The sequence below is a fragment of the Balaenoptera physalus genome (genome assembly GCF_965194825.1).
Source record: "Balaenoptera physalus genome assembly, chromosome: 5".
Taxonomy (NCBI): domain Eukaryota; kingdom Metazoa; phylum Chordata; class Mammalia; order Artiodactyla; family Balaenopteridae; genus Balaenoptera; species Balaenoptera physalus.
Window position 1 is genome coordinate 31,611,347 of NC_138884.1, and position 10,131 is coordinate 31,621,477.

A 10,131-nucleotide genomic window follows, 5' to 3' on the forward strand; every position below is an offset into this window, starting at 1 on the left:
CTGAACCGTAATTGGTGTATTTTGCCTCTTAGGAGGAGAAAGAAAAACACAAAACAAAATAAATAAGAAAATATTTAATTCAATTCAGATTGCAACCACCCTATTTCCTTGCCGTCCTCTTTTTTTCCTAATGAAAAAGAAAAGTGTACTTTCTGTTCCAAAGTTAAAATATTGTAAAAGCAGCAAAAACTAAAAATCAGTAAGTGTGTTCCTTTTAGAGAGTGGGGTGGGGGGGAGGTGCCAGGTTAGGAGCTGTGCTTTCTGCTGACCTATGTTATAGAGTAAGAGAGCTGAATGTGTGTAAAATACTTGGTAATCCTTGGGCTCAGGTGTGTAACCAAAACAAACAAACAAACAAACGAACCCGTAAACCTCTGAAATAACACTGTGTTAGTTCTGTTTTGTTTTGGCCAACAAAAATGTCGCAGAATGTCTTACTTCTTATACCTCCTTCCTTTACTTAAAAGAGAGAGAGCGAGCGAGCATGGCTGCACCACGCGGCATGCAGGATCTTCGTTCCCCAACCAGGGATTGAACCTGTGCCCCCTACAGTGGAAGCTGAGAGTCCTAACTACTGGACCGCCAGGGAAGTCCCCCAGGATGTAAAATCTTGACACCAATCTGGATTGGATAACATCCACCATCTCTCCCCCCTTGAGTGGATGAATGCCAGCAAGAGAAATAGTTCCATCTTACTTGCTAATGTTCAACTTCTTCCCTCCTGGTATCCCTCTTATACCGCCCTAGACAATACTCTCCCTGCAAATCTATTCCCACCTCCATTAGCAGGATTTCAGTACTACTGTTTACCCAACGGCATCTTTCTGCCATCTGCCTTTTGCCATGGGGAATCCCTCTATTTTGTTTACATTTTTAATTTGGTCCCTTATTCATCAATGCAACCGAAACCTGGATTTCTGTCGTGATGCAATTCTCTTACTAAATTTCTCCGGCTGAAGCCACTCTTCTTGCTTATGGGCTGAGAAGAGGGGATCCCCTCCCTGAACTCTGCTAATTGCACTCAGTTCCACTGCTTTCTCTTCTGAAGTCTACCATTCACTTATGCCAGCCTCTCTCCATCCTTTCCGCCATCATGTCTCATCTAGAGAAAGCTTCCTTCTTCCCCAGTGACTTCAGATCTGTGTTCCATGGAATGCCAACATCCATTGGTATTCTGGTATTCCCGTTAATGAAGACAAAACCCTTCAGGCTCTTGACCTCTTAGGCTCTGGGGATGATAATCTCCACTCAGCCACTGATGTGGCCTCATCTTAACCTTGGACTTCATTGTCATGCAGGATGTTCCTTTCTAAGCCTTCAGGATAGCTAGCCTCCAAAAATGGCTCCCAATAAGTTTCTCTTCCCCGTAGGTTCAGGCTGCCTTACACATCAAGAAGTATAATTTATTTCTCCTTCCCTGGAATCTGAGGTGGCATTGAAACTTATTTTGGTAAATAGAGTGTGGCAGAGGAGACATTGGAATCTTCTAAACCCAGGCCTTAAGACAACTGGCAGCTACTACTTCCTCCCTTCAAGGAATCAGCAAGAAGTCTGATTACTCTGAGACAACCATGCTGTGGGGGAGCTCAAGCTAGCTATGTGAGAGCCCACATGGAGAGAGAGAGGCTGGGCCAGTCCCCAGCTGTTCCAGCCATCCCAGCTGAGGGTCCAGACATGTCGGTGAAGAAACCACCGTGGACACTTTCCCAACCCAAATTGCGGAAGCATGAGAAATGATATATCGTTATGGTTTAAAGCCACTAAAGTGGGGGATGTGCTAAAAAAAACAATTCAATGGAGTAAATTTTAAGGATTAAATTGGTTTTTTTTTGCACAATTCATGACTTGGGCAGCATCCCATCTAGCAAGTAGAGAGGAGCTCCAAAGGGTTATAGAAAAGGAGAGGGTTTTAAAGGCAACACAAAGAAGTCCTAAACAAAAAAGATAATTTCCGGCTTAGGTAACTTACCTACAGGGAACAGAAAGGGTCTACGTGGCAGATGACCTCATCCTCCTTTGGGGGCTGGAGAATGCCCACGTGACAGATTACTTCATTGATGTTGACCAGAAAATTCCTGACTGAGCAGTAAGACTGCATTTCTGGGGGGAGGTTGAAGTTTCAGTTAGGTTAGGTATGAAGCCCCAGTTTGGTGGCATGGCCGAGCATAACTGACTCCATTTTGGGCCTTTGGTTTTCTTTTTAAGGAGTGATTTGTTATGTAGCAATAGACAACCCACACCATCTTGAGTTGTGAAATTTCTCTCTAGTCATATTCTAACCCCCCAACTCTCCCTCAGTTTCATCCCTACTGAACATCTCAACTGCCAGTCCTTAGCGGGATCTTCAGAGGTTACAGCCCATCAGCCTGCTACCATATGCAACCAGGATCCCTCAAATATGGTCATGTTTTAGAGCCCTTTTCTCTACAAAATACCCTTCCTGAAACTCTATGACACTGTTGTGGTTCCAACTTATCTCTCCTTTTCCCTCATCTACACATTTCTTGAAAGAGTTGTCTGTTTCCTGACATTATTTCCTCATTACCTACTCCCTTTTTGTTTCAATCTTTCAAAAATACTTACTGAGCACCTACTACACACACTCTTTTAGGGATATAACAGAGAATAAAATAGATAGTATCTCTGTGCAGCCCTTATGAAGATTACATTCCTGAAGAGGGAGTCACAAGGAGACAGAAAATAACAACAATGAAAAAAATAAAACTTATAATGACAGGTGGTGACTTGCGCTTTGGAAAAAACAGCAGAGTTAAGGTAGAGAGGTCAGGAGTTTGCCTCTGTGAGCCCTGAGTCTGTCTCAGCTCAGTGTTTTGCTTGGGTTTCCCGCCAGAACCAGGGTCCAGTAAATGTCTCCAGGCAGAAAGCTCGGCCTCCATTGGGTTTACTCCTCCTAGGGATGACAGTTGCCCAGTGTCCAGCTGATGTTGATTCATATGTTTTGTCCAGTTTTCTAGTCGTTTATGGTGGGAGGGCTAGTCTGGTGACCGTTACCCCTTCATGATCAAAAGTGGAAGTCTTCTGGCTTAAATTTTAGAGGATGGCTCTGGCTGTTGTCCTCACTACCTGTTATTTTCTGCCCTGGCTGTGCTAGTTGAATTACTTTCTCATCAGCTCTAGCCACCAAATCCAGTGGACTCCTCTTAGGCCTCATCCTTTCATTAGCGTTTGATTCTACTGGTCACCCTCTCCTTCCTGAAATCCTCTTTTCTTGTGGCTGTCGTAATGCTCAGAGTTATTTTTGTTTTGGCTTTTGTTTTTACAATCACACTCCACGTCACGTGCTCATTTGACTACATACCAACTTCCCCCCTTGACTGCAAGCCCCTTGCAGTAGAGACACGGAATGTTCATTTTTGTGTACCAGGGCTAGGGTAGTGCTGTTGACTCCAGCAGGGCTCTCAAGGAATGTTTATTGAGTGAATCTGAAACATAGTCATAAAAGACAGTGTATAAGAAACACCATCGGTCTGAGGGGCACAGAGGTGGTTAGAGCTTTCTCAGAGTGACTAACCTTCCCTGTAGGCCCAAGTGTCAAACTCTCAGTGCTAAAACTGGGAGAGGCCTGGGTAAACCAGGGTGATGGGTCATCCTAGGACTTCCCAACCTTGTCAAGTCATGGCACGTGGAAAATGGTTATCTTTTTAAAGCATCCTGGAGTTGATGGGTGAGACCAGCCTTGGCAGGAGATGGCCTGGGAGCTCTCAGCTTCTCAGTCCTGCAGGGTCCCTGGGAGGGTCACAGGGATTTACCAGCTGAGCAAGGAAAGCATGTGTGCCCTCAACAGGCGATAGCCCTGCTAATGGCAATTCCAAGGAGGAGGCGGCCGGCTGGCAGGATGGGGCTGAAATTGGAAGGTTTCCATTAGAGTCCTTACTGAACCACTCATCACTTGTGAGCGTGGGCGAGTCCCCTCACCTCTCAGAGATTTAAAAGTGGGAAAACAATAATACCTATTTTTTTAGGTTGTGAAGATTCAAAGGAAGTTATGTACACAAGAGCATTTTGTATACTAAAAATTCCATACCGATGTTATTTCTTATTGTTGCTTCTATTACAGAATATGAATTTCTAGAGGGAAAGGAACTAGTGGAAAGGACAGAGCTACAGAGGAAGTCTTCAGGATCAAGGGGGACGGGTGAGGCTGGAACACAGGAAAGGGCACCATCTTTCCTGAGATAGGGGGAAAAAAGAAGAGATGAAAACATACTGAGTTGGGGCATATTAATGGGGGGCCGTTTAAATCTAACCACTTTGAACTTCTCAGGAGAGTTAAAAAAAATGTTGTTTGTTCAAACTTAGGTGACACTGGGAACTGAAGGCCCCTGAAGAGGGTTTGCAAGGACTTCTTTTTTTTTTTTTCCGACGCGAGGCATGTTGGATCCTAGTTCACCAACCAGGGATCGAACCCGTGTCCCCGGTAATGGAAACAGAGAGTCTTAACCACTGGACCACCAGGGAAGTCCCCTGGAATGACTTCGTTTTATTAACCCACGTGTGATGGTGGGTGGCAGAGGAGGGAACTGGGGCTGTTTGTGGGGTAGGTAGAAAAGGGAGACCCTCGCAGGCCTTCACATGTGGGCGGAGCAGGGAGCAGAGTCTGGGAAGAAAAGCCATTGACTGAATATAATCATCTTATTTTCTCTACTTTCTTTCATTTCCTCAACTTTCTCATGTCCCTTCTTTTTCCCTCCACTGACCATAACAGAGGCAGTTTTAAAGACATTAGTCTTATGACTTGTATTTGTTGAACTCACTATTACTTTAAAAGCTTGGAAGTTGAATGCTTTGTCTTCCTCTCTCTCAGAAGAAGAAATGAATAGTGGTAGTGTTTTCATTTCCATGCAGCCAGTAATGATTTTTTTAGTGGATCCTTTATTACTCTTGTAGGGAAAAAAAAAATCTCCCCACCCTAAGACTATTCCTATAATGGTTAAAATATGTGACATTAATGGCTCTTCTTTAATATTCATTTACCACATGGAGTGCCATTTTCAACTTTTATTTCCTGTGCAGCATTCTTTCTGGAGAGGCAAAAATCTCTCTTTTGACCATCTTTCCCTTGATGCTAAGGACACACAATGGTTAGATCCTCCCAAAGGTCATCTGTCTTGTAGTCTGTCCTGCAGCCGGTGCTGTCCTAGGAAGAGGAGGGTTTAGGTTCAACAGCTGTGAAGCGCCACTGTCCCAACTCTGAGTACGCTTTGAGTGGTTGTAATGATTCTCATAAATAATAGATTTCCTAAAACAATTGCTTTGGTCCTCATGCTGTAATTTCATTTGTCCCTATTCTCATGACCATGACTGCACCATTTATTTATTACGAATACCTTCAAACAAGCACACTTTCTCGTACGATTTCTGGAACAATCAGGACCACATCGCTATCTTTGGCCTCCAACAAGCAAAGGATTAACCCTCTGCCGTCTCTCTGTTTATTGAAGTCTGAGCCAAGAGATCATTTCTGAAGTTGAGTTTACTTATTTGGCTTTGATGTTTGAAGTTAATTTATGACATGGCCCAACTAACTTATCTCCTTACCAGCCCACAGTGGTTTAATTTTGCAAAGTGGCAAGGGAATAGTATGTAAGTATAGAATGGTCTTAGGCTTTCAAGTGCTATGTTTATCTTTCTTCCTATGGCTTTAAATATCAACCATCAAGTCAATAAGCCACTATTTGGCATTATTATTCAATATGCAAATGTGTCTTCAACCAAATGGGCATTTCTGATGGCCGTAGATTACATCAAGCTACTGGGTTATTTGTTGAATTCCACATTTACACAGGAAGTCAGTTCAAGACATTAATTGTATGGAGTTTCAAAATATCCAAACTCAGATATTTGCATAAGTCTATTCAGTTTAATCCATGTTTCTCTATCAAGATCATATTCCATAGGAATCTCATTTGGTATCAAAATGAATGACTGTCAGAAAGTTAGACAAAACTTTTCTCATGGCAGTGTATTTAGTCTACCATAATACAGACAGTTTTAAAGCTTTCTCCTAAGAATTTGAAGATTCATAAAAAAATTTGTAACAACTTTGCCTCCTCTTCCCATCATTATTCGGTGCAATCTTCCGATGTCCAAATGAGCCTCCTGCTTTTGTGGAGCAATTGGAAGTCCTATTTGCTGTTTTGCTCTCCATCCCAATTCCTGCCATCAGCCTGGGGTACGTCATTGTCCAGGAGAGGATCCATTAAACACCCTACCTCACAGCTCCTTAATCTCTTGTAGGCCAGTGACCTTGGTCTCTCTCTCCCCAAATCTTTACCAAGACCATCCTCTGGACTTCGTTAGCGTCAAGAATAACCCCACCTCTGAAACATCACTGTTCTCTTTTTAGACTACAGTCTCCTGTTCTTTCAGCTCTAGTTCTCATTCTATACCTTGCAAGGCTCTTTTCTCAGTCTAACTCACTAATGCCACTTTCTCTGTTTCTTACCATGCTACTGAAAAGAGAGGATATTGATTGTAAAATACATCATCATTTTACAACCACTAGGGGAAATAACGATGCCAATTAAACAACAGCACAGTGATTTCTTATGGCTTAGAACATTTTTTTAATATTTATTGAAAGGGCTTTTCTAGACTTAGGGGCATAGTTTTTATTATGTATCACTCTCGTGCATCTATTAGTAAGGGAACTTGACTACAATAGTGTCTGAATTTTCTGAATCACTTTTCAAAGCAGAGTCATTGATACCAATAGTTTGCCACACAAAATCTTCCTCTGTGTTATCCCCAGCATTGGTGATGTAGCAATTTTTAAGAGAGAGAGAGTGCCACTATTGTCTCTGTATTTTTTTCCAAGACAATGACAGCCACTCTGCAAGTTTCGATGCTGACATATTATTGATCTTACCAGAAAGTATCAATGGAAGGTTTTTTTGACCACTCTAAGGGCTTGTATTTCTTCCTCAAATGGTCTTCAAATGATTCGTTGACTGAAATGTCAAGGGGATGCCATGTCCAGTCATGATACCAGAAATAACAATCATATCACTACACTTTGTAGCAAGCTTCTCTTTAACTGTTAATATACAAGTCCATGAAATGCATCAAAAGCTAATTATTGGGTGGGTTATGTGAGGTTCATGGAGGGCTATTCTAGATGACATTTAGTGATTTCTACTTCTTTCTTTCCCTGTGCTCTGGGGGGAATCTCTTTTGGCCCAGGGAAATCCCCTTCCCTTAACTTTGAGAGGACCTCTTCTGTCTGTGAATTCCTTTCCCCTTTAAGCTAAGCCTATATTTTACATTCCTCTTTTTCTTTCTCTTCCCTTCCCCTCTGTTCCTTTCTTTTCTATGCTCTTCTTTTCTCTTCCTTTGTTTTCCTGAACAATTTGGTCCTAAAGCTGTTAGGTGGGGCAGAACAAGGTAGGTGTCTGAACCTAAGGTAGCAGGTGGGGAGGGTGGAGTGTGCCCCAGAATGGGCTACAGGAGCCTGAGCAGGGTTCTCATGGGGGCAGCCTGCAGCCAGTGTCATAGGCTGAGCGAGGTGAGGAGGACACCCGTGCAGGGGAGGGGACAACAGGAGAGCTGGGGTTTGGGTTACACATGGTAGACTGACCAAAGGTAACCAGAGAGCCAGGTTTTTTACTATGGGATAATGGACTTACAGATGTGGAAAAGGAGAAAATTAGAAGGAACCCGGTGCCATTACACTGGAATCAGCAGTATCAGTATGTGTCAGAAAATGTGAATAGATTAACAAAGTAGAGATACAAGGAGTTCCCTGGTGGTCCAGTGGTTAGGACTCGGAACTTTCACTGCCGTGGCGTGGGTTCAATCCCTGGTCGGGGAACTAAGATCACACAAGTCACGCAGTGAGGCCAAAAATGAATAAAATAAAATAAAATAAAAAATGAAAAGTAGAGATACAAATGTGTGTGAGAACCTATATATGTTTGTGTGTGTGTGTGTGTAGATGGATATGCACAATGCACAAATATATTCCCTAGTTCTGTACACTGAGAGGGCCTAGAACACTCCAATAATATGAGCACATCTAGCTCCCAGGATGTAGCTTCTAAATATTATTCTCCACAGAAAGGGACCAAGGATCCTTAGAGAAATGACTGATTTCAGGGCTGGTAGGGAAAGTACAAGATGAGCCTGGGATATCTTAATTTATGCCAGAAAGCAAGGAAGTGTTTCAAGAATGACACATCCTTGTCCAAAAGACACAGAAATTAGCCTGAAGGGGCTACCGCTGGCCAAATCTGGGATGGTTTAAGCGTATCCATAAATAATAACAGTAATGGATTATAACCAACTGAGTAAAGAAATCATGAATCCATTCTGATATAAACTAAGGAATGAAGAAATTGAAAGTTTGATGAGAAATAACAAATGTACTTATTCATTACATAGGGGAAAAGAGTAACTGTAAAGTGAAGAAAACTGGCAGATACCACCTTAATCAAGCGATCAAAGCAAACATCACCAGTAATGGGATAAACTGAAATCATGTACCACCTGATAACGTACAATAAGAAGAAGGTAGCATCACAGTGATTTTCCTGCCAAGAGACGCATAACCTGAATCTAATCACGAGGGAATAACAGACAAACCCAAATTGTGGGACATACCACAGAATAACTAACCTGGAATCTTCAAAAGAGTCAAGGACAAGAAAGCCAGGAAAGAAGGAGGCACGGTTCCAGGCTGAAGGATGCCTGACAACTAAATGTAGCCCAGGATTCTGGACAGGATTCTTTTGCTAAAAACGATTGACGGGACATTTGGCAAAACTTGACTGAGAGTGGAGGACTAGATGGTAGTAATATCGCAAGTTAATCTCCTAATTTTGTGGTGATCCTCTGCTTATGTGGGAGAATGTTCCTGTTTGTAGGCAATACGTACTAAAGAATTATGTATTCTTTACATAAGGTGATGAGGCATCAGCTCAGCAACTTAGACATAATTAGTAGGGTTAAAGGGGTAAAAGGTTTTTTTTCATTTGTACTGTAATTACAGCTTTTCTGTATGTTTGGGATGTTTCAAAATTAAAACAATAAAGAGAGAGAAAGAAAAATATTGCCACCTGCTTCAACCCCAGTTATTTAAAATTGCGTTTATCTCAAATAGAAATGACCACTCTTCCAGTTTGTTCCTCTCCTCAATTCTCAATTTTGGTTATGGGTATTTTTACCTAAGCATTTACTAAAGCTGGAAACCTTGGAATCATTCCTAATGTCTCCTTCTCTCTCACTCCCACATCCAAGCTTTACCTCTTCTGCCTCAGAAATATCCCTCAATTTGAACTGATCTTTTCCACCCCCATCGCCGCTGCCTTGACCTCTTTCACGTGTCCCTGACATCACTCACCAGTCTTCCTGCTTCCAGCCTCTCTCCTCCACAGCCCTGCTGGCAATTATCTTACTAAAAGGGAATCTTTTCATGTCATCCCACTGCTTAGAGACATAATCTGGCTGGCAAGGGCTTTCAGGATAAAACCTAACATTAGTAGAGTAGTCTTCCAAGCCTTTGTCAACCCCAACCAACCACAGCCATCTTCTCTCCCGTCCCTCCTGAAACACTGCCGCCAGCTACCCATACTTCTGTACCTCCTCTAGACATACCTGCCCTTCCTTGACTTTGTGTTTTTATGGATGTTGTCCCACTCCCTAAAATGTTTCCTGTGCCACCTTTAAAGTAGGGGACATAAATTGGAAGGCCCACACACTGAATCTGGCCCCCAGAATATTTTGTCTGTCTCCCCGCTAAAAGGGGGAACGTGCATCCATTAGGTGGGGAACTTCGTCTGCAGCTCATCACGAAGCCATCCACGTGGACTTCACACCTTCATCTGAGTTGGATCTGTCAACGCTCATCTCTTTTGAAGCCCTTCCTGCCTTCTCCCTGTTCAAGCCTCCGTTCATCACCCGAAAATAGCACGAATCACGTCATCCTGAGGTTTCTGCTGCATGTCGCTCAATTCCGTGGGCATCTCAGCAAGAACTGTGGCACCAACCTAACTTCTACGGAGGGAAGTCTAGACAGATATTGGGAAACACTAGATAGGGATTCAGAAGTGATTGGCTCCTTACGTGGAACATTGCCGAACTCCAAAGGTATAATATGGAGCACTCATTTTCATA

At 42.8% G+C, this 10,131-nt stretch overlaps 1 protein-coding gene across 4 annotated transcripts in view; it reads right to left on the reverse strand.

The window, feature by feature from the left end:
• Positions 1-9,894, reverse strand: part of ZNF827 (zinc finger protein 827) — a 205,260-nt gene extending 195,366 nt beyond the window's left edge. For 2 of the 4 annotated variants that reach the window (XM_082463291.1, XM_082463292.1), the window contains exon 1: positions 1-9,892. This exon is cut by the window's left edge and continues 20,068 nt beyond it. The gene's annotated coding sequence lies outside the window, so the exon portion shown is untranslated. The other 2 variants (XM_082463290.1, XM_082463293.1) reach the window with 2 other exon arrangements.
• Positions 9,895-10,131: the final 237 nt, after the last annotated feature.